General features: G+C 45.7%; 1 protein-coding gene across 1 annotated transcript in view; it reads right to left on the reverse strand.

Moving 5' to 3' along the window:
* The window catches only part of UBXN2A (UBX domain protein 2A), a 55196-nt gene extending 43998 nt beyond the window's left edge, over nucleotides 1-11198 (reverse strand). Inside the window, exon 1 of the mRNA XM_008254795.4 lies at nucleotides 11064-11198. The gene's annotated coding sequence lies outside the window, so the exon portion shown is untranslated. The remainder of the gene's footprint in view (nucleotides 1-11063) is intronic.
* Nucleotides 11199-25396: the final 14198 nt, after the last annotated feature.

A 25396-nucleotide genomic window follows, 5' to 3' on the forward strand; every position in this document is an offset into this window, starting at 1 on the left:
TGGACAACCACGTGGAACTGTGATTGGACAAATTTGTGTGATCTTGGACAGCAGTGTTTAAATTGTCACTCAGGACACCTGCATCCTCTGTCAAGAGTGACTGGCTGAGTCCTGGCTACTCCAGTTCTGTTGCAGTTTCCTGCTTATGTGTACCCTGGGGAGCAATGATAGCCCATGTGGTTAAAAAAAAAAAAAGAGCCGGCGCCGTGGCTCACTAGGCTAATCCTCCACCTTGCGGTGCCGGCACACCGGGTTCTAGTCCCGGTCGGGGCGCCGGATTCTGTCCCAGTTGCCCCTCTTCCAGGCCAGCTCTCTGCTGTGGCCAGGGAGTGCAGTGGAGGATGGCCCAAGTGCTTGGGCCCTGTACCCCATGGGAGACCAGGAAAAGCACCTGGCTCCTGCCATCGGATCAGTGCGGTGCGCTGGCTGCGGCGGCCATTGGAGGGTGAACCAACGGCAAAAGGAAGACCTTTCTCTCTGTCTCTCTCTCTCACTGTCCACTCTGCCTGTCAAAAAATTTAAAAAATAAATAAATAAATAAATAAATAAATAAAAGGTTTACCGGGGCCAGCATTGTGGCGTAGTGGGTTAAGCCACCACCTGCAATGCTGGCATCCCATACAGGTGCCAGTTTCAGTCCTGGTTGCTCTACTTCTGATCCAGCACCTGCTATTGTACCTGGAAAAGCAGGAGAAGATGACCCAAGTAGTTGGGCCCCTGCCACTCTACATAGGAGACCCAGATGAAGCTCTGGCTCCTGGCTTTAGCCTGGTTCAGGCCTGGCAGTTGTGGCCATTTGGGCAGTGAACCAGCAGATGGAAGATCTCTCTGTCTCTACCTTTCTCTAACTCTTTCAAATAAATAAATATATCTTAAAAAACAAAAGTGCACAAAGGCTCATGTTGTGTAGCAAGTAAAGCCACCACCTGCAATGCTGGCATCCCATATGGGCACCAGTTTGCGATCTGGCTGCTCCACTTCCAATCCCTGCTATGGCCTAAAAGCAGCAGAAGATGGTCGAAGAGTATGCATGGCCTGGAAGCAACTCCTGGATCCTGGTTTCAGCCTGGCCTAGCCCTGGCCTGTTGCAGCCATCTGGAGAGTGAATTAGTGGATGGAAGATCTCTCTTTCTCTCCCTCTCTGTAACTCTGCCTTTCAAATAAGTAAGTAAATCTTTTTTAAAAAAAAGATTTATTGGGCTGGCACCGCGACTCACTAGGCTAATCCTTCACTTTGCGGCACCAGCACACCAGATTCTGTCCCGGTTGCCCCTCTTCCAGGCCAGCTCTCTGCTGTGGCCTGGGAGTGCAGTGGAGGATGGCCCAAGTGCTTGGGCCCTGCACCCCATGGGAGACCAGGAGAAACACCTGGCTCCTGGCTTCAGATCAGCGCGGTACGCCGGCCGCAGCGCGCCGGCCACAGCGGCCATTGGAGGGTGAACCAACGGCAAAGGAAGACCTTTCTCTCTGTCTCTCACTGTCCACTCTGTCAAAAAAAAAAAAAGATTTATTTTATTTGAAAGGCAGAGTTATGCAGAGAGATCAGTCTTCCATCCAATGGTTCACTCCCCAATTGGCTGCAACAGCTGGAGTTGTGTTGTGCTGATCAGGAGCCAGGAGCTTCTTCCGGGTCTCCCATGTGGGTACAGGTGCCCAAACACTTGGGCCATCTTCTACTGCTTTCCCAGGCCATAGCAGAGAGCTCGATTGGAAGAGGTGCCAGCTGGAACTTGAACCGGCACCCATATGGGACGCCGGCGGCACTCCAGGCGGCAGCTTTACCCGCTACGCAACAGCGCCAGCCCCAAATAATTAAGTAAATCTTTTTTAAGATTTATTTTATTTTATTTATTTGACAGGTAGAGTTACAGACAGTGAGAAGGAGAGACAGAGAGAAACGTCTTCCTTCTATTGGTTCACCCCCCAAATGGCTGCTACGGCCGGCGCTGCGCTGATCCGAAGCCAGGAGCCAGGTGCTTCTTCCTGGTCTCCGACGCGGGTGCAGGAGCCCAAGCACTTGGGCCATCCTCCACTGCCTTCCCGGGCCACAGCAGAGAGCTGGACTGGAAGAGGAGCAACTGGGACTGGAACCCAGGGCCCATATGGGATTCTGGCACCGCAGGTGGAGGATTAGCCAAGTGAGCCATGGTGCCGGCCCGTAAGTAAGTAAATCTTAAAAAAAAAAAAAAAAAAAAAAAAAAGTCTTTCTAAGATTAAAGGAAGAAAGTATAACCTAGTAGTAATAAGAGTGGGTCTAGGGGCTGGCTCAGCATAGCAGGATAAATCACTGCAAAACGGTAGCCTCCCATATGAGTACCAGTTTGAGTTCAGGCTGCTCCACTTCTGATCCAGCTTCCTGCTAATGCACCTAGGAAGGCAGTAGCAGATGGCCCAAGTCCTTGGACCCCAGCCACCATGTGGCAGGCGTCCCAGGCTCCTGGCTTTAGTATGGCCTGCTCCTTTCCATCGTGGCCATTTGGACAGTGAATCATTTGATGGAAGATCGATTTCTCTAACTCCATCTTTCAAAGAAATCTTTTTTTTTTTTTTACATGTACATGATAGTATTGGCCTGGATTAAGAGGATAGCAATGAATTTAGAAATGGATATTTGAAATCCGTTGAGAGAGAGAGAGAGAGAGAGAGAGAGAGAGAGAGAGAATGAATCTAATTCTCAAAAGAATGGGTGAGGAAGGGGGTTAGTGGGGCATAGCACATAAATCACCACTTAGGACACCTTATCAGAATGCCTGGGTTCAAGTCCTGCCTCCACCTCAGATTCACCTTTCTATGAATGTGTACTCTGAAGACAGCAGGTGATGGCTCAATAACTTGGGTCCCTACATCCATGTGGGAGACCCATAATGGATCCTGACTTCAGCTTGGCTAAGCCCCTGCTGCTGCAGGCATTTGAGGAGTGAACCACTGGATGAAGATCTGTCTACTATGTATCCCTTTCTCTTTGTCAGTATGCCTTTCACAAACCAAAAAGGAGTGGATAGGGAAACCCACCAGGGCCTATCTAGATTCTTCAGCATTCCTTCCTGGTGTGTGTGGGACAGGGTGACTTCTGAAATGGGGGGTCTATGTTCTACTACCAGAAAAGGTAAGACAGAGGGATGAATGCTGTAGCACAGCCGGTTAAGCTGCCACCTGTGATGCTGGTATCCCATACGAATGCTAGGTTGAGTCCCAGTTGCTCCACTTCTGATCCAGCTTCCTGCTACTGCGCTTGAGGAAGCAGCGGAAAATGGCACAGGTGTCTGGGCCTCTGCCACCCATGTGGGAGGCTCAGAGGGAGTTCCAGGTTCCAGGCTTCAGCCAGCCTAGCCCTGGCCACTGTGGACATTTGGGAAGTAGACCAGTGAATAGAAGATCACTCTGTGCACTCTTTTTGTAACTGCCTTTTAAATAAATCTTAGAGAAAAAATAGTTAAGACAGAATTTCTTTATAGCTAGTAGTTCCAAGGCAAGGGCAATGACAGTTTATTTTTAGTTTCTATGGCTTGCTTTGGGGAAGAGCAATTCTACTTGTACTGCCCATCTTGGAGTTACAGGATTGCAACAGTGACTATCTCCATCCAAAATACATAACATATCACAATGTTGTATCTAAACAAAGAACAGAAATATATACAATTGTAATTTGTAAATTAAATTTCAAAACACTCCCTTACTTTATAGGATCTTTACTGTCTCATACACATGACATATTTATCTCATTTCTTTTTTCCACTCTAACCATTGCTTTAGGCATTCAAATCTTAACTATCTTGAGTCCTGAGCTCAAGATCCATTTTGTCATAAAGGTGAAGTGTTAAGCACTTATTAATATTTTCCTAAGCATTCAGATTTTTGGCATTAAAATCATGTTGTCTGATTTCATTTATTCTTTTTTTTTTTTTTTTTTTTTTACAGGCAGAGTGGACAGTGAGAGAGAGAGACAGGTCTTCCTTTTGCCGTTGGTTCACCCTCCAATGGCCGCCGCTGCAGCCGGCGCACCGCGCTGATCCGATGGCAGGAGCCAGGAGCCAGGTGCTTTTCCTGGTCTCCCATGGGGTGCAGGGCCCAAGCACCTGGGCCATCCTCCACTGCACTCCCTGGCCATAGCAGAGAGCTGGCCTGGAAGAGGGGCAACCGGGACAGAATCCGGCGCCCCGACCGGGACTAGAACCCGGTGTGCCGGCGCCACAAGGTGGAGGATTAGCCTATTGAGCCACGGTGCCGGCCCTGATTTCATTTATTCTTGTTTCTATCATTTCTCTCTACAAGATCGAACACCCTTGAGGACAGATACCATGATTTATACATTTCCTGTTTCTTCCACAGTGTACGGCAGATGTAAAGCAAAGAATAACCATCCTTATAAAAGATTCCACGAAGGTTTCCATTACCAGGTATTGTTCTTTAGCAAATTATTTTTTATCATTTAATAGTGATAAACTACTGATAAATTGCTTTTGTTTTGAAGATTCATTTAATTTACCCAAAATGGGGTTGGGGCGGGAGAGTGGGGCGAGGGATGAGGAGAGAGATATTCCATCTGCCATCTGCTGGTTTGTTCCCCAAATGGCCACATCGGCCAGGGCTGGGCCAGGAGCCAGGACTTCCATCCTAGTCTCCCACATGGCTGGCAAAGGTCCTCCAACCAGCACTCTGATATCTGTTATGCCATAGTGCCAGCCCCATGCATTTAAATTAACTTGTACTGGAATACTAGCTGTGTCCCTGTTGGGGTAGGCAATCTGGTATGTGTGCTTTAGCTTCCTGAGCCCCAGCAGACTAACCTGTAACATGGTGATACTTATTTCCTCACAGCACTTTTTTGAGGACTAAAGGAGGTAACTGAGAACACATGTTTATATTCCTTTCTCTTTTCTCTATCATAAACTCTGTCAAAGAGATTGGGAAGAGGGACCGGCTCTGTGGCATACTGGGGTTAAGCTGCCGCATATGGGTGCTGGTTCTAGTCCCAGCTGCTCCATCCTGCTAATACTTCTGGGAAAGCAACAGAAATAGTATTTGGGCCCCTGCATGGGAGACCTGGAAGAAGCTCTTGGCTCCTGACTTTGGATAGGCCCAGCTTTGGCCATTGCAACCATTTGGGGAGTGAACCAACGGATGGAAGATCTCTCTTTCTCTCTGTTCATCTTTCTCCATAACTCTGCCTTTCAAATAAACAAATAATTATTCTTTTAAAAAAGATTGGTAAGAGAGGAGGCCAGGCACTATGGCGCAGCAGGTTAACGCCCTGGCCTGAAGTGCCAGCATCCCATATAGGCGCTGGTTTGAGACCTGGCTGCTCCACTTCTGATCCAACTCTCTGCTATGGCCTGGGAAAGCAGTAGAAGATGGCCCAAGTCCTTGGGTCCCTGAACCCACGTGGGAGACCTGGAAGAAGCTCCTGGCGCCTGGCTTCGGATCGGCACAGCTCTGGCTGTTGCAGCCAACTGGGGAGTGAACCATCGGATGGAAAACCTCACTCTCTCTGCCTCTTCTCTCTCTGTGTAACTCTTTCAAATAAATAAATAATCTTAAAAAAAAGATTGGTAAGATATATCTGAGACTTAATTTTATTGTTGTTTCTTTAAAGATTTTATTTATTTGAGGCAGTGAGAGAGAGAGCAGGGGCCCAAGTATTTAGGCCATCCTCCATTATTTTCCCAGACATATTAGCAGGGAGTTGGATTGGAAGTAGAGCAGCAGGGACACGAACAGGCACTGATAGAGGATCTAAGTGAAGCAGGCAGCTTAGCTCACGGTGCCACAATGACAACACCCAAACTTAATTTTAAAAAGTTGTAATTTTGAAATTTCACTCTAAAAAAAAGATTTGTTTACTTATTTGAAAGGCAGAGTTACAAAGAAAGAGGAAGAGACAGGGAGATCTTCCATCTGCTGCTTCACTCCTCAAATGACCACAACAGCTGGGGTTGGGCCAGGCTGAAGCCAGGAGCTTTAGCCAAGTCTCCCACACAGGTGACAAGAATCCAAGTATGTGGGCCATCTTCTGCTGCCTTCCCAGGCACATTAGCTGGTAGCTGGATCAGAAGTGGAGCAGCTGGCTGGCGCCGCGGCTCACTAGGCGAATCCTCCACCTGCAGCGCTGGCACCCCGGCGTGGTGCTGGTCCCGGTTGGGGTGCTGGATTCTGTCCTGGTTGCTCCTCTTCCAGTCCAGCTCTCTGTTGTGGCCCGGGAGTGCAGTGGAGGATAGCTCAAGTGCTTGGACCCTGCACCCGCATGGGAGACCAGGAGAAGCTCCTGGCTTCGGATTAGCATGGTGCGCCGGCCGCAGTGGCCATTGGGGGGTGAACCAACGGAAAAAGAAGACCTTTCTCTCTGTCTCTCTCTCTCTCACTGTCCACTGTGCCTGTCCAAAAAAAAAAAAAAAAGTGGAGCAGCTGGGATATGAACTGGCACCTGTATGGGATGGCAGGGTAGCAGACAGCAGCTTAACCTGCTATGCTACAACACATGCTCCAGTGAAGTTCTCACTTTTAATTTCTCTAAACTTTTTTAAACATTTAAACACTTACTGAATTTCCCACCACTGTGTGCAAGACACTGATTTAGAACTAATGACAGAAGTGTCAATATGACATAGTTTCGAGCCGGCGCCGTGGCTCAATAGGCTAATCCTCCACCTTGCGGCGCCGGCACACCGGGTTCTAGTCCCGGTTGGGGCGCCGGATTCTGTCCCAGTTGCCCCTCTTCCAGGCCAGCTCTCTGCTATGGCCAGGGAGTGCAGTGGAGGATGGCCCAGGTGCTTGGGCCCTGCACCCCATGGGAGACCAGGAAAAGCACCTGGCTCCTGGCTCCTGCCAGGATCAGCGCGGTGCGCCGGCTGCAGCGGCGGCCATTGGAGGGTGAACCAACGGCAAAGGAAGACCTTTCTCTCTCTGTCTCTCTCTCTCACTGTCCACTCTGCCTGTCAAAAAAAAAAAAAAAAAAAAAAAAAATATGACATAGTTTCTATTATTAGAGTTTAATTGACTAACAAGGAAAAAAATATGGTGAGTTATTAATTTAAAAACAGGGCATAGGCTTATGAAGAGAAAATTCCAACATGAGAACATAAAGTCATCATTTAGGCATTTTCTATCATAAATTAGTAATAGGCAAATAAACCACATACAATTTATATCAATTGAGTGAGCTTTGACAAATGTATTAGTCATATGACATGATCAAAGTTAAGTCATATACTGTACTGTAGAGAGTAAAAGCCAGACAAATATCTGACAAATATTCAGGTTACCAAGCAGAAGCTGGGCATGAGAACAGACAGATGAACAAAATTCCTATCCTTTCTTCAGTCTACTTCTAACTATGACCACCATATTATATGGGTACTGTAAGTATCACAGTTTACCAAACACCTTCCCAAACACTATCCCACTCATTCCCAACAATGCAATGATAAGAATCAGTCAGGAGACAGAGCAGACTGAGCTTTATAAAACAGTCACCAAAAGGAAAACCCAGTCAAGATAGATGACTAGAATATAGTCTTCTTAATGCGTACACTGGAGCTTGAATTTTTTAAATTGCATTTACCAACTTTACTTATTTTTGTAAACACATTCTCAAGCTACTTTTTTTTTAAGATTATGGATTTGTATCAAGATATTATGCAACTGAGTATTCCATCTTTATATAGAAGCTGAAGTCTCTCTTTAAGGATAAGGCTATTCTGGGTATTCAACACAAGGAAGAAGCGAATGAATCATATTACCATATGGGGTTCCTCTTTCTTAGATCTGTGGAATGTGATTAGTTCTCCAAGAGTAACCAATGATGGCATCAGAACAAATACTTTAAAACTGTTAATGGGAGAGATAAACACTCCCAAGAACCAAAGTAATAACTGTGACAGTAACCTGAATGAGGAAATCCTAGGGGAAAGGTGAAATCTGGGCAGCGACTGGGAAGGTCAGTGAGCCAGCCATCGTTGACACCACGGCATTCTCATTCCAGAACTCCATGCTGAAATGTTATCTTACCTCGCAAAGCCCATTTCAAATACAATCTCCTTTAGAAAACGTTCCAAGATTCTTCCAGCAACTGAATTACTAACAAATGAGGGTGGCTACATTAGGCACCCTTAAATTTGCCCTGTCTTCACTGCTACAACTCTAATACCAAACCACCATTATCTCTCTATGTAGTCTCACTTCTTGTCCCTACACAACAGTCAGATTTTCTTTTTGAAATCTAAAGACAGTTGTGGGAATTCCCTGCTTAAGACCCCTCAGTGACTCCCCCACCCTGCAGTTGGTTTAATTCCAGGTGATGCAGAATTTGGAGAGCAAAGATCAAGCAGCAGACTCTGGAAGAATTCTCAGCTGGGTTTACTTTAAATTCACAGCTAAGAATGGTTGCGAGAAAACAACTAAAGAGACAGCGACCTACACGTAGGGTTTTCAGCTCTTTTTTACAAAAGTTTATTTGTAAATGTACAATAGGCTCCAAGATAACAACTCTATAAACACTTCATTCTAACTATGGGTAGCAAACTATGGCCAGAAATCCAGATGTTTAGCTGGAAATGGAATCAAGGGCATCATCACCTCAGGCACAAGGGACAGCTTACTTTTTGCCAGTTTTCTTTTTTTTTTTTTTTTAAGATTTATTTATTTATTTGAAAGGCAGAGTTACAGAGATGGTGGGGGGGAGAGGGAGAGAGGTCTTCTATCTGCTGGTTCACTTACCAGATGGCCACAATGGCTGGAGCTTCTTCTGGGTCTACCACGTGGGTTCAGGGACCCAAGAACTTGGGCCATCTTCTACTTCTTTCCCAGGCCATAGCAGAGAGTGGGATCGGAAGTGGAAAAGCCGGGACTCCAACCGGCACCCATATGGGATGCTGGCACTGCAGGCGGCAGCTTTACCAATTAAGCCACAGTGCTGGCCCCGCCAGATTTCTTACTTCCACCTGTGGCCAAGGGGCCCTTCCCCACTGGTTTCGCTTTTAGCTCCTTGTATTTCTTCTGCTCCTCTTTTTGTTTTTGGTTGAAAGCCTTTCTCAACCATCTCTTTGGCCTGCTTCCTGGCCCACCATGATGCCTGCAGCCCCTTCCCCAGACCCTGCCACCAGAAACCCAGTGACTTTCCATTGCTCTTAGAATGAGGTCTGGGGCTGGCTTGGTTAATCCTCCGCCTGTGGCGCCGTCATCCCATATGGGCGCTGGGTTCTAGTCCCAGTTGCTCCTCTTCCAGTCCAGCTCTCTGCTGTGGCCCGGGAAGGCAGCAGAGGATGGCCCAAGTGCTTGGGCCCTGCACCCGTGTCAGAGACTGGGAAGAAGCACCTGGCTCCTGGCTTCAGATCGGGGTAGCTCTGGCTGTAGTGGCCATTTGGGGGGTGAACCAACGGAAGGAAGACCTTTCTCTCTGTCTCTCCCTCTCACTGTCTGTAATTCTACCTGTCAAATAAATAAATAAATCTTTGAAAAAAAAAAAAAGAATGAGGTCTGAATTCTTCAGGTGATTTTACGGTGGGGTTCATATAGTTTTCTCACTACATCTCAGTGTTTTGGAGACTTCCCTTTAAAAGTGTTGTAAAAAAAAAATGCTGCATTCCAAATCCTTAACTAACATAGCTTAAAGGGCCCATACCATCTCTCTGGCCTTAATCTTCTTTACCATGGTCTCCTTTTGCTCCATCGCTATGACGTTTAAGTTTCTGAGGTGATCACGTGCCCTAGCCCCTGTGCAATCTAGTATTCCCTTTGCCTGTACCTCTCCTTGGAGAGTCATCTTCACATAATTTCTGTTTACCCATAATAGGGTAAAGATTACTTCCCCAGGGAAACCTTACCTGATCCCCCCAGCTGGAGGAAGTCTGCCTGTTGTCTCACAAACACTTTATATTCTACCTTTTTAGCTTCTATCTTGGTTTATTGGCTTTTGATGATCTATTTTGCCCAATGACACTGTATAATCTAAAAAGAATCCATCGTTGTCACTAGCATACCCTTGGCACTCAGTACATAGCAGATACTAAAAGAAACTGGAATGAAAAAATGCTTAAGTGTGTATTAAGTGACCCAGCTAACAGTAAATGCTCAATAAGTAGTAACTTATGTTAATATAGGAATTCTCTAGAAAGTTGATGGGAAAAAATGGAATTTAAAGATAAGATTAATGGTAGCTTTTTCACAATATGTATTTTTCATTAACTTATTTTTAAAAAAATAAATAAAACAAGGGATCTTTATAGACTTCAATGCTCTTCTGCACCGAAACAGACAACCTTTTAATTCCATTCCGCATGAACTCTATGAAATATTCTCCTGCTGCACTCTGCCTCGGGTGCTTAGCGTGCTTAACACCTTTCTCCATCCTGCTCACAATTCGTACTCATTTTTGGATGCCACCAATGCCTGGCACGAACTTTATAACTGTACAGAGATGCTGAATAACCCCTGAACTATCATTGCCAGGGAAGAACACCACCAACTTTGCGAGAGGTTTTCCCACTAAAACCAGAGAACACACGGCTGCCTTCGGCGCTCACGTCACACAGACCCGCAGTGTCATGTCCACGTTCGGTTCTCTCAAGTTACGCACCAGAGAAGCAACCCTAGACGCCACGCTGACGGTCAACCGCCACTGACCGGCTGGTAATCCGCTCTTTACGACCGGCAGCCTCGGCGGGCAAGGACACTCCGCAGAAGCCAAGTGCGCCAGGGGCGAACGCCAGACCTCCGACGCAGCCCCGCCGGCGGGAGCCGCACGCCGCCTCCCACAGGCGCTCGCGCTGTTCCACACCTCCGAGTGTCCGTGCGCCGCGGGGACAGCGCCCAGGGCTGCGCTCGCCCGAGTTCTCCGCGAAAGCCGCAGGGTCCGCAGCCCGAGACCCGCCGCCCACCTGGGCCCTCCGGGGCCTCGCCCCGACCTCGGCCCGCCAGCGCCCTTTCCCGGCTGGCAGACGCTCCGGACGCGGACTCACCCGGACACCCGACGGGCCGCGGCCGGCGACGACCACCGCCTCGGCCCGGCCAGGGAAACGCCCGCGCGGCCCCTCACCCCGCCGAACGCGGCGCGGCCCCAGCAAACTCACCTGCGGCCGCGGCCTCGCAGCCTCGTCCTCCGTTCGCTCCAGGCGCCGCGGCCGCCGCTCGGCCCGAGCCCCTCAGAGGGGCAGCGCCGCCGCCCCCAGACCCGCTCAGACTCCGCCGCTGCGCCGCCGGGATCCCGCCCGCCTCCCTCGGGCTCCGCCGGACGCGCGCGCCTGCCGGGCTCCGCGCGGCCCCGAGGAGCGCGCGCCGGGGCGGGGCTTGCCGGGGCGGGGCTTGCCGGGGCGGGTCGCTGAGGGCCCGGGCGTTACGCGCACCAATGGCGGCCGCCGCTCGTTGGCTGTTCGCTGGGCGCGGAAAGTGCGGGGGGCCCGGTGTGGGGCCTCCTCATTGGCCTCGGAACCTCTTCAGCCCCTGAATGAATCCGTGGAGAGGTGTCCCTGGACTGTGACGACGCTGAACTGTACCTCAGCTCAGATGCTCAGCGGCGATGTTCCAGGACTCCCCACCCCCGCCCCGTTTGTGCTGGCTGCGAGGAAGCCCCGTCCTCACACGATTTAGCAGCCCCCTTGTTGACCCGTGACAAGGTCAGGCACAGACCCTCCAAATTCCCGTTCTCTGCTTCAAGAATTGTTTAGCTGAGGTGCTTGCGCTCGCTGCCTGGACAAGAGAGCGGCTGCCTTTACTTGCCCAGCCGGTTAGGCCTCCCTCGTCCGGGCCGCCGCGTCCCACCCTGCGGGGACCGCTGTCACCGCCACCCGGGTCTTTCCGGCCCACCCCGCGGAAGAACGTGTCTCCCCTGCAGCGTCTCCCGCAGGGAGGTCAACTCTCAGAGCCGTGCTCCGGACTTCTTGTCGGGCCGGCACCTCGAGGAGTTACTTGGTTTTCTTTGGCAGAGACTTGACTTTGACCCTCGGGTGAAAGTTGTTGGGTTTTGGTTTTGTCCCAGCATCATTTGATGACAGGATTCTTTGTTGTCCAAAATCAGTTGACCACAGATGTGTACCTTTATTTTTGAATTCCAATTCGATACTATAGATCTATGTACCACACTGTTTACATTACTGTAACTTTTCCGTAGGTTTTGAAATTGGGAAGTGTGAGTTCTCCAACTTTGCTTCTTTTTCAAGGTTGTTTTGACGCTTCAGGGTCCCTTCAGTTCTATTTGAATCTTAAAATCAACTCCATTTCTGGAGAGAGAGAGAGAGAGAGAGAGGAAGGGAGGGAGGGAGAGAGAGAGAGTGGGATTTTGATAGGGATTGAATTTAATGGGTAGATCAGTTTGAGTATTGGCATCTTAATGTTTATTCATAAACAAAAAGTATTTAAGCCTTTTAAAATTTTAGCAGTTTTATAGTTTTCAGTGTAGAAGTCTTGTGCTTCCTTAGTTAAATTTATCCAGAAGTATTTTATTCTTTTTGTTGCTATTGTAAAAAAGAATTGTTTTCTTGGGGTGGGCATTGTGGTGCACTGGGTTAGGCTGCCTCTTGGGACAACCACAAGTGCCAGAGTGAGTCCTGGCTACTCTGACTCCCATCCAGCTCCCTGCTAAGGCATCTGGGAAGCAGCAGTTGATGGCTCAAGTACCTGAGTTCCTGTTACCTACCCAGAAGACCTGGTTGGAGATCCTGGCTGCTGGCTTTAGCATGGCTCAGCCCTGGCCATTGTAGTCATTTGGAGAGAACCACCAGTTGGAAGATCTGTCTCTTTCCCTCTCTCTGTCACTATATCAAATAAATAAAAACATCTTTTTAAAATTAATCCATTTTTAAATAATTATTTTTAATTTCCTTTTTGGATTTTTCATTGTCAGTATATAGAAATACTGCTGCTTTTTGTGTATTGATCTTGTATCCAGCAACTTTGCCCAATTCATCTATTAGCTCTAATAGTCTCTTATAAGGTCCTGTAGGATTTTGTTCACACAAGACCATGTCATTTGTGAATAACATAGTTTTACTTATTCTTTTCCGATGTGGACCCCTTTTATTTCTTTTTCTTGTTTAATTGTTCTAGCTAGAACTTCCAGTACAGTGTTGGAAATGATGAAAGCAGCCTTTCTTGTTTTGTTCCTAATCTTTACTTTGTCTTTCACCACTGAACACGATGTTAGCTGTGGTTTTTTCATAAATGCCCTTTACCATGTTGAAGAAACTCCCTTTTATTCCTAGTTTGTTGAGTGTCTTTATCATCATAGGATGTTAGCTTTTTTTTTTTTTAAGATTTATTTATTTATTTGAAAGGCAGAGTAGCAGAGAGAGAGGGAGAGACAGATCTTCCATCTGCTGGTTCATTCCCCTGTGGGCGCAATGGCTGGAACCGAGTCAGACTGAAGCCAGGAACCAGGAACTTCTGGGTCTCCAAAGTGGGTGCAGGGGCCCATGTATATGAGCCACTTTTTTTTTTTTTTAAGATTTATTTATTTGAAAGGCACAGTTATAGAGAGAGAAAGGAGGGAGAGATAGACAGAGATCTTCCATCTGCTGGTTCACTCGCCAAATGGCTGCAAGGGCTGGAGCTGGGCTGATTCAAAGCCAGGAGCTTCCTCCAGGTCTCTCAGGCAGGTGCAGGGACCCAAGTACTTGGGCCATAGTGCACTGCTTTCCCAGGTGCATTAGCAGGGAGTTGGACTGGTGCCCACATGGGAGGCCAGAGTTGCAGGTGGTGGCTAACCCACTACACCACGTGCCACAATGCAGGCCCTGATGTTTGCTTTTGTCAGATGTTTTTTCAATGTCAATTGAGATGATCATGTGGCCTTTCCTAAATTCTATTAATGTGGCATATTACATTGACTTTTTAAAATGCAAATACTATTTATGAGCTTCTTAGTGATCTTTTAATTGGAGATTTCAAAAGTGGGTAGTAGTACATCTTTATTAAGCCTCCCAACCTAACCTGTCCAACTATATTCAGTAAATGGTCTAGTTTAACACCCTTCAGTCTTGTTTAAAAAGAAAAGTAAATTGGCATCTTGGACTTACATCCAGCTTTATTAATCTATTGTAATACCTAACAGATAAAGCCGCTGATCCAGTGCCATTTGTCAAACAGTCTGTTCTTTTCTCATTGGTTTTTATTTATTTATTTATTTATTTTTTATTTTTTGACAGGCAGAATGGACAGTGAGAGAGAGAGACAGAGAGAAAGGTCTTCCTTTGCCGTTGGTTCACCCTCCAATGGCCGCCGCGGCTGGCGCACCGTGCTGATCCGATGGCAGGAGCCAGGAGCCAGGTGCTTTTCCTGGTCTCCCATGGGGTGCAGGGCCCAAGCACCTGGGCCATCCTCCACTGCACTCCCTGGCCACAGCAGAGAGCTGGCTTGGAAGAGGGGCAACCGGGACAGAATCCGGCGCCCCGACCGGGACTAGAACCCAGTGTGCCAGCGCCGCTAGGTGGAGGATTAGCCTAGTGAGCCGCGGCGCCGGCCTTCTCTTTGGTTTCTAATGCTGCTTCGTATATCAAAACCCCATCAATGCTGAGGTCTCTTTCTGGGCCCTGTAATTCTGTTCTCCTGATTTATTTGTTATACGTTTTTTAAAATCTTTTTTCTTATTTATTATATGATTTTTCTTTAATCCTTTTCAACATTTTGAATTATAAAATTCAGCAGCTTTAAGTACATTCACAATATTGCTCAACCATCTCACCCCATTTCTAAAAGTTTTTCATCGTCTCAAGAAACTACACCTGTTAAACAGTAACTCCCATGCTCTTCCTTACCTTAGTTGCTGGTAACCTCTCTTCTACTTTCTGTCTCTAAATTTACCCATTCTCTATATTTCATGTCAGTGGAATCCTGGAATATTTGACCTGGATTGTGAATAATACTGCATGAACATTGAAGTAAAAGTATCTGACTGAGTCCCTACTTTCTTTTTTCTTAAAGATTTATTTTATTTATTTGAAAGGCAGAGTTAGAGGAGAGACAGAGAGATCTTTCACCTGCCACTTCATTCCCCAGATGACCTTAACAGCCAGGGCTAGGCTAAACCAGGTGGAAACCAGGAGCCTGGAACTCTATCAGGTCTCCCACCTAGATGCAGGGGCCCAAGCACTTGGCCCATCCTCTGTTGCTTTCCCAGGTGCAGTACCAAGAAAACTGGACTGGAAGTGGAACAGCAGGTATTCAAACCAGCACCGGCCACTGTAGTCTCAATTCTTTTGGATATATACCTAAAAGTAGAATATGATATTTCTATGTTTAACTTTTTGAAGAACTACCAAACTTTTCCACAGCAGTTACACCATTATGCATACTCACAAGCAATACACAAGGATTCCAATTTCTTCACATTCTCAAACACATTATTTTCCATTTGTGTGTTTTTGTTTACAGCAGCCATCCTAATAGGTATGAAGTAGTATTTCATGATTTTTGATTTGCATTTCCCTAATGGCTAGTGATGCTGAGCATCTTTTCATGTGCTTATTGGCCATTTGTGTATCTTCTGTGGAAAAATGTCTACTTAAGTCTTTTATCTGGCTTTTAAAAAAATTTATTTATTTATTTGAAAGACAGAGTGAGGGGGATGAAGAGATATCTTCCATCTGCTGGTTCACCCCCAAAATGACCATAACAGTCAAGGCTGAGTCAGGCTGAAACCAAAAGCCAAGAACTACACCTAGGTTTCCCACAAGGGTAACAGGGACCCAAGTATTTAGGTCATCATTTACTGCCTCCCAAAATGCACATTAACAGTAGATTGTACTGGGAGCAAAGTAGCTGAGACCTGAACCAGCACTCCAATATGGGATGCAGGCATCCCAAGTGGCAGCTTAACCTGCTGTGCCACAATGCCCGTAATCTTTGCCTGTTTCTGAACACTTTTTTGTTGTTGATCTATAGGAATGTTTTATATGTATACTAAGATATTAATCCATTTTATCCCATCTTTGGATTGTCTTTGCACAATATTGACAGTATTTTTTTTTTTTTTTTTTTTTTTACAGATAGAGCTAGACAATGAGAGAGAGAGACAGAGAGAAAGGTCTTCCTTCTGTTGGTTCACTCCCCAAATTGCTGTTATGGCCAGCGCTGTGCTGATCTGAAGCCAGGAGCCAGGTGCTTCTTCATGGTTTCCCATGTGGGTGCAGGGGCCCAAGTACTTGGGCCATCCCCCACTGCCTTCCTGGGCCACAGCAGAGAGCTGGACTGGAAGAGGAGCAGCTGGGACTAGAACCCGGCGCCCATATGGGATGCTGGAGCCGCAGGTGGAGGATTAACAAAGTGAGCCACGGTGCCGGCCCCTGATAGTATCTTTTAATATATTAAATTTTTAAATTATGGTCAGTTTTATCCAATTTTTCTCTTTCTTTGCCTCTGCTTTAAAGTCATATCCAAGAAACCATCATCAAATCCAACATAGTGAAGATTTTTCTGTTTTCTTCTGTTTTGTAGTTTTAGCTCTGGTGTTTCAACTATTTTTAGTTTTTTTTTTAAGCCTATGATCTAAAATAAGGGTCCAGCTTCATTCATTACATGTGAGTATCCAATGTTCCCAGCACCATTTGCTGAAGAGTCTGTCCTTTCTCCATCGAATGGTGTTCGGAGTGGCCCATAATCCTTTTACTATGCTTTTTGATTTTATTTTCCAGTATTTTATTAAGGATTTTTGCATTGTTATCCATGAGGAAATTATTTTATAGTTTCCCTTTTTTGTAATGTTACCATCTGGTTTGGTATCAAAGTAATGATAGTTTCATAGAATGAGTTAGGAAGTGTTTCCTCCTGTTTTTTGGAAGATTTTGAGGAAGATTGGTGTTAATTCTCACTTTTTAAAAAATTTATTTATTTATTTGAAAGACAGAGTTACACAGAAAGAGAAGGAGAGGCAGAGAGAGAGGGAGAAGCCTTCTATCTGCTGGTTCACTCCCCAGTTGGCTGCAACAGCCGGAGCTGCGCTGATCCGAAGCAAGGAGCCAGAGCTTCTTCTGGGTCTCCCACGTGGGTGCAGGGGCCCAAGCACTTGGGCCATCCTCTACTGCCTTCCCAGGCCATAGCAGAGAGCTGGATTGGAAGAGGAGCATCCGGGACTCGAACTGGTGCCCATATGGGATGCTGGCGCTTCAGGCCACAGCGCTGGCCCCTAAATTACAGTCTCTTAACTGCATCCTGTACTTAAGAATCCGAACCATCTCTTCATAGAGGACCTTCCTACAGCTAAATCTTATTTGCTGCCTTGGGAGTAAATTTTTACAAAAAAAATAATTTTGTTATGGCTTATCCTTTGTGTTAAGCATTTGTATTCCATATCATTACTTTCTCAGTTTTAAAGATTATTTATTTGAAACGCAGACTGACAGAAAGAGAGAGAGAAAGTGACAGAGAGAGAGGGAGAGAGAGAGGAAGAGAGGGAGAGAGATCTTCCAGCTGCTGGTTCACTCCCTAAATGCCTGCAACAGTTAGGTCTGGGTTAGACTGAAGCCAAGAGCCAGTAACTCCATCTGGGTCTCCCACAACGATAGCAGGAACACTGCCTTCCCAGGCCTGAGAGCAGGAAGCTGGATGGGAAGCCGAGTAGTCAGGACTCAAGCTGAGACTCCAATATACACTATGGTCAGCCCAGGAATAAGCTTAATGTGCTGTACCACAACTCCTGCTCTATGTAATATTACTTCATGTTCTTATTTGTAGTATGACTTTCTCCCAATCTGGTTTTTCTTTTAGTTTTCTTAAAAGTGTCTTTTTAAAGGGTAAGTGGTTTTTTTTTTAATTTAGAAGATGTCCAATTTATCTTTTTTCTTGCATTTAAACTTGTATTTGTTTATTTTTATTTATTTGAAAGGGAGAGAGAGAGAGCGCGCGCGCTTCAATCTGCTGATTCAATCCCCAAATGCCCGTAATAGTCAAAGCTGGCCCAGGCCAAAACCAAGAGTCTATAATTCAATTTGGGTTTCCCATGTGGGTGGCAGGGACCCAACTACTTGGACCACCATCTGCTGCTTCCCAGGGTGCACAGCAGTAACAGCCTGGAATCAGAAGCAGAGCTAAGACTTGAACTTCTGCTCTCCAAAATGGGGTGTGGATGTCTCACCCACTGCACCAAACACCTGCCCCAACTTCTTCTTTTATAGTTTGTTTCGTGTCTTTCATAAGAAATCATTCCCTACCCTGTGGTCACAGATTTTCTTTTATATTTTATTCTTAAAAATTTAGTTTTAGCTTTCTATTTAATTTTATGGTCAAATTGAAGTTCCTTGTTACGTACACTATCAGGTAATGGTGAAGATTCATGTATTTCTTTGCACAGGAACATACAGTTGTTCTTGCTTCTGTTATTAAAAGAATATCTTGGGCCGGCGCTGTGGCTCACTAGGTTAATCCTCTGCCTGTGGCGCCGGCATCCCATATGGACACCGGGTTCTAGTCCTGGTTGCTCCTCTTCCAGTCCAGCTCTCTGCTGTGGCCCAGGAGGGCAGGGGAGGATGGTCTCCCTCATGGGAGACCAGGAAGAAGCACCCGGCTCCTGGCTTCAGATCAGCGCAGTGCCGGCCGTGGTGGCCATTTGGGGAGTGAACCAACGGAGGGAAGACCTTTCTCTTTGTCTCTCTCTCTCACTGTCTATAACTCTACCTGTTGAAAAGGAAAGGAAAGCAAAGGGGAAGGGGTACGGGAAGGGGGGGAGGGGAAAGAGGGGAAAGAGAGAAAAGAGAGAAAAGAATATCTTGGGGCCGGCGCAGTGGCTCACTAGGCTAATCCTCCGCCTAGCGGTGCCTGCACACCGGGTTCTAGTCCCGGTTGGGGCGCCGGATTCTGTCCCAGTTGCCCCTCTTCCAGGCCAGCTCTCTGCTGTGGCCAGGGAGTGCAGTGGAGAATGGCCCAAGTGCTTGGGCCCTGCACCCCATGGGAGACCAGGAGAAGCACCTGGCTCCTGCCTTCGGATAGGTGCGGTGCGCCAGCCGCAGCGTGCCGGCCGCGGCAGCCATTGGAGGGTGAACCAATGGCAAAAGGAAGACCTTTCTCGCTCGCTCTCTCTCTCACTGTCCACTCTGCCTGTAAAAAAAAAAAAAAAAAAAAAAAAGAATATCTTGGGGCAGGGATCTGTCCTAGTAGTTAAGGTGCTGATTAAAGAGAGGGTGTTTGGTGCAGTGGTTAAAACACCACTTGAGATCCCCACATCCCATATCAGAACCCCTGGTTCAAGTCCTGGCTCTCCTTGCAATCGAGGTCCTGTTTAATGCACACCTGGGAGGCAGCAGATGATAGCTCAAGTAGGTGTTCCCTGTTTCCATATGGAAGACCCAGATGGAGTTCCTGGCTTCTGACTTTGGTCTGCCCCAGCCTTGCTGTAATAAGTACTTGAGTGAACCAGTGGAAAGAAATGTTTCTCTGTCTCAATCCTTCTTAAATATTTATTTATTTTTATTTATTTATTTTTTGACAGGCAGAGTGGACAGTGAGAGAGAGAGACAGAGAGAAAGGTCTTCCTTTGCCGTTGGTTCACCCTCCAATGGCCGCCGCGGCCGGCGCACCACGCTGATCCGATTGCAGGAGCCAGGTACTTATCCTAGTCTCCCATGGGGTGCAGGGCCCAAGCACCTGGACCATCCTCCACTGCACTCCCTGGCCACAGCAGAGAGCTGGCCTGGAAGAGGAGCAACCGGGACAGAATCCGGCGCCCCGACCGGGACTAGAACCCGGTGTGCTAGCGCCGCAAGGCGGAGGATTAGCCTAGTGAGCCGCGGCGCCAGCCTCAATCCTTCTTTAAAATAAATAAATTTAATTAATTAATTAACACTACTTTTAAAAAAAGATTTAATTATTTATTTGAAAGGCAGAGTTAGAGAGGGAGAGGCAGAGAGGGACAGAGCTTCCATCCACTGGTTCACTCCCTAGATGGCTGTAATGGCTGGAGTTGGGCAGATCTGAAGCCAAGCACTTGGGCCATCTTGCACTGTTTTCCCAGGTGCATTAGCATGAGCTGGATCTGAAGTGGAGCAGCCAGGACTAGAACCAGCACCCATATGGGATGCTGGCACTGCAGATGGTGGTTTTACCCACTATGCCACAGCATCAGTCCTTAAATAGCACTTAAAAAAAAAAAAAAGACACTGGTTATACAGTCCCTGTCCCACGTTGGAGTACCTGGGTTGGAGTTCTGGCTCTGGCTCCTGATTCTAGGTTCCTTTCAATGCAGACTCTGGGAGGCTGCTGTGGTGACTCAAGTTACTGGGTTCCTGCTGTCCACATGGGAGACCTGCATTGTGTTCCTTTGACCTGGATTAGCTCAGGCCGTTGCAGGCATTTGGAGGAGTGAATAAGTAGATGGGAGTGCTTTCTCTCACAAATGTTTTTTCCCAATTTATTACTTTGACTTCTCTGCAACAATTTATCTTACATGAGTCTGTACAGACTTTTTTTTTTCTCATGTTTTGAATGTAATATATCAGTTTATCTTTTATTTATTTTTATTTAATTGGAAAGGAAGAGAGAGACACACAGAGACAAAGACAAATCTTTCTTCTGTTGGTTCACTGCTAAATGTCTACAACAGCCAGGGCTGGGCCAAGCAAAAGCTAGTGGACTAGAGGCCGACGCCATGGCTCACTAGGCTAATCCTCTGCCTGCAGTGCCGGTACCCCAGGGTTCTAGTCCTGGTTGGGGTGCCGGATTCTGTTCCAGTTGCTCCTCTTCCAGTCCAGTTCTCTTCTGTGGCCAGGAGGGCAGTGGAGGATGGCCCAAGTGCTTGGGCCCTGTACCGGCATGGGAGACCAAGAGGAAGTACCTGGCTTCTGGCACAGCACACCGGCTGTAGCAGCCATTTAGGGGGTGAACCAACGGAAGGAAGACCTTTCTCTCTGTCTCTCTCTCTCACTGTCTCACTCTCCCTGTCCAAAAACAAACAACAACAAAAAAAAGCTAGCGGATTAGAAATCAGTCTTGAGCTCCTGTGGGGGAGGGGGTAGGGCCCAAACTACTTGAGCAGCTGCTTCCCAGAGTACACAGCAGCAGGGAGCCAGACTCAGACCTGGAATCAGGACTGGAACCAATATGGGATTCAGGTATCCAAAGTGTTGACTTGGGGCCGGTGCTGTGGTGCAGCAGGTTGAAGCCGTGGCCTGAAGCGCTGGCATCCCATATGGGCGCCAATTCTCGTCCCGGCTGCTCCTCTTCTGATATAGCTCTCTGCTATGGCCTGGGATAGCAGAAGATGGCCCAAGTCCTTGGGCCTTTGGCACCCATGTGGGAGACCAGAAGAAGCTCCTGGCTTTGAATCAGCACAGCTCTGACTGTTGCGGCCATCTGGGGAGTGAACCAGTGGATGGAAGACCTCTATCTGTCTCTACTCTGTAACTCTGTCTTTCAAATAAATAAAGAGTAGCATCTGACACATGATAAGTCCTCAGTAAGTGGCAACTGCTTTGAAAAAAAAAAAAAAAAAGTGCTGACTTAACTGCTGTGCCAAACGCCTATACTGAAACTCTTCTGTTGTTTCCTGTTCATCTCAGTGTATTGGTGCAGCTGTTGTGGTGCGGTGGGCTAAGCTACCGCTTGGGATGCCCACATCTTGGGATGAAAATAAATAAATAAACATTTAAAAAATAAAACTGATTCTAAAGACCTATGCAGTTGCAAAGAACATAAAGTTATCTAAACAAGAAGTGAATAAAACTGGAGGACTTACACTATCTCATTTTAAGTCTTACTATAAGGCTATATAATAATCAGAACAGTATAACAGAGTACACTGTCTAATCATTTATTTATTTATTTATTTGAAAGGGAGAAAGACAGGAAGAGAAAGAGATCTTCCATTTTCTGGTTTACTCCCCAAATTCCCACAACAGCAAGGGCTGGGCTGGGAAGAAGCCAGGAATCCAGTAACTCCATCCTGGTCCTCCAAGTAGGTGGCAAAAACTCAAGCACTTGGCCAGTTATACACTACCTCCCAGGATGCATTAGCAGGAAGTCTACTCAAATTAGCACTCCACTATGAGATCTTGGCATCCTAAGTGTGGCTTAAGCTGCCGTATTATAACACTTCCCTTAAATTCAGTTTCTTAATGTTTAATATCTGCTGAGATTTTGGCTGGGATTGATTTGAATCTATTGATCAACTTGGGGATACTTTCCATCTGACACTATTGTCACCTAGTCAATCTCTCCATTTATTTAGGCCTCCTTTTCTCTATGCAATGCTTTTTTTTCCCATTGTATACATTTTCCATATATTTTGTTAAATTTAGCTTTATATATTTTAAAGAATGTCCAACTGTTAGTTGCTATTAAGCAGAAGCAGATTAACTTTTTAAAAATTGGTCTGGGGCCAGCAGTGTGGCATAGTGTGTAGAGCCACCGCCTGCAGTGCTGGTATCCCATGTGGGCATTGGTTTGAGACCCGGCTGCTATACTTCCGATGCTCTCTGCTGTGGCCTAGGAAAGCAGTGGAAGACATGGGGGACCCGGAGGATGCTCCTTGTTCCTGGCTTTGGATGGGCCCAGCTCTGGTCCTTGTAGCCAATTGGGGAGTGAACCAGCACATGGAAGACCTCTCTCTGTATTTCTCTGCCTCTCCTTCTCTCTTTGTGTAATTCTTTCTTTTTTTTTATTTTTTATTTTTTGACAGGCAGAGTAGACAGTGAGAGAGAGAGACAGAGAGAAAGGTCTTCCTTTTGCCATTGGTTCACCCGCGCTGATCTGATGGCAGGAGCCAGGTACTTCTCCTGGTCTCCCATGGGGTGCAGGGCCCAAGCACTTGGGCCATCCTCCACTGCACTCCCTGGCCACAGCAGAGAGCTGGCCTGGAAGAGGGGCAACTGGGACAGAATCTGGAGCCCTGACCGGGACTAGAACCCGGTGTGCCGGCACCGCAAGGCGGAGGATTAGCCTAGTGAGCTGCGGCTCCGGCCAATTCTGACTTTCAAATAAAATAAATAAACCTTTGAAACAAAAAATTGGTCTGATATTTTGACTTGATTAAACTTGTTCATAATCCAAATCTTTTTTCCTTATTTTTTAGAGATTTAAGATTTTCTATGAGACAACCACATTTGCCAATAAAGATAGTTCCCTCTTCCTTTCCAAACTGTATACATTTTCTTTTTCTTTCTATCATATTAAATAGGGCTTCAAGTGTAATGTTGAACAGAAGTTATTAGAGCAGACATTCTTGTCATATTCCTAAAATTAGGAGAAAAGCATTTGGCATTCACATTTATTATGTTAGCTATGGAATTTTTTTTTTTTTTTTTTTTTAGATTTTCTTTATCAGGTTGAGGAAGTTGCCTTCTACTTTTGTGTTACTGAGATGTTAAAATTCTTGAATGGATGTTGAATTTGTCAAATGATTTTTCTGAATCTACTGAGATTTTATCTTTATTTATGTTGATTTTATTTATTACATTGTTTTATTTTCAAATGTTATTTTTGCATTCTGGGTTTGAACCCTATTTGGCCATGATGCATAATTCTTTCTATATATTCTTGACCCTGATTTGTTAAAATTTTGTTAAGGATTTTTACTCCACAGTAATACTTGTGTGAGTTTTATTTTCTTTTTGGTCTTAATGTCAGGGTAATGCTGACTTTATAATGAGCTAAGAAGTATTTCTGTCTTCTTCATATTCTGAAAGATTAGGTGTAAAATTGGAACTGTTTTCCCTTGCATATTGGATAGAATTCACGGGTGACATCATCAGAGACTAGTGTATTACTTGTGGGAAATATTTAACTACATACCTAATTTCTTTAATCAGTGAGAAAAAAAAATGTCCTAAAAAGTCTGCAAAAGATTTCCAAACACTGAGACTTATCTGAAGAATGGCCGGTAGAGCTATTAATTTTATCTTCCAGGTCTCTTTGGCTTGGTGATGTGCATGTAGTGTTTGTTTCTTCTTAGCCATCTGGAGCAACCCGTTGTTCTTTATCTGTACATTCCTTATCTATTCTCAGAAATGTCCTTCCTAACATTAATAAGTAGTCTTCTTTTCAGAGAGGATGTTTGTGGCCAATCATGTTCTAAAGAAAGTAATTTCCAACCCAAGAGAAATTCACCCCCTCATTGTCCCATCTCTATTTGCCTAAAGCCAGCCTTTTAGGCCAAGCCAAAGAACATTCACTATGAATGGTAAATGAAAATTTACTGTCACAGGCAACAGGAGTTCCGATTAGCATTTGACAGTCTTTGAGCTTATGTCTCCTAGGCCTGCATTACTTATATTCTTCTCTGGATAAACCTTATATTCTATTAATGATTTTATGTTAGCCTGTTTTTTTTTTCCAGTGACACCAATAATAAGGTTATTCAAGTTCTTTGTGAATGAGCATTGATTAATTTCAGATCAAAGAATTTTTCTACTTTATCTTAATTTTTGGAGCTTGTTGGAATAAAGTTCATATATATATGTGTATATATATATATGTGTGTGTGTATATATATATATATGAAGGGCCTTCAAAAATTCATGGGAAATATGTATTTTAGAAATTTGATTGGATTGAAATTGATTTCCTATTTTTGCACCAAAATAAGCTTATCTTTAATTTTATGTTCTCACAAACTTCTTGATGTACCCTTGTATAGCATCCATTTTATTCCTTTAATGCTTATAGTAGAGGTCCAAACAGTAGCCCATGGGCCAAATCTAGCCTGTGTCCTGTTTTTGTATGCTTGTGAGTAGAAGAAGGTTCTACATTTTTAAAGGGTAGTAAAACAAAAATAATTAGAATATGTGACAGAAGCCATATATAACCTGCAAAGTCTCAAGTATGTGCCCACTGGTCCTTTATAGTTTGCTGACCCCAAGTCTTCAAGATCTTCAATGATGCTCACACTTTCTTCCCTGATAGTTGTAATTGAACTTTTCACTGCATCCCCCCCTCCATTTAACTGCTTTCTGTTGTCATGTATATTATTTCTTTCCTTCTACTGGGCATAATGCCCTTGAGGTCCATACAATAGCTCATTCCTTTTTGAAAAAACTTTCACTTATTTGAGAGGAAAACAGAGAAGCAGACAGAGCTCCCTTCCACCGGCTCACTTGCTGCCAATTGCCCCAAATGGGGGTGGGGGGTGTAAGGCCAAAGCTGGGAGCTAGGAGCTCAATCCAGGTTTCCTATGAGAGGAACCCAATTACTTGTGTTATCACTGTTGCCTCCTAGGATCTGCCTTGGCAGGAAGCTGGAGTCAGGAGCTAGATCTGAGACTTGAACCCAAGCACTCCATTGTGGGATGTGTTTTAAATGCTAAATGACTGCCTGTAGTTCATTCCTTTTTATTGATGAGTAGTTCGTGATATGGATATGCCATAGCTTAGCCATTCATTTATGGGGGATACCCCTGCTTTGACTATTACAATTAAATTGCAATAAACCATGATCTACAGGTTTTTTGTGGATAGTTTTAATTTCTGTGGAACAAATGCCCAGAATTGCA

This window comes from Oryctolagus cuniculus, chromosome 2 (genome assembly GCF_964237555.1).
Source record: "Oryctolagus cuniculus chromosome 2, mOryCun1.1, whole genome shotgun sequence".
Classification (NCBI taxonomy): Eukaryota; Metazoa; Chordata; class Mammalia; order Lagomorpha; family Leporidae; genus Oryctolagus; species Oryctolagus cuniculus.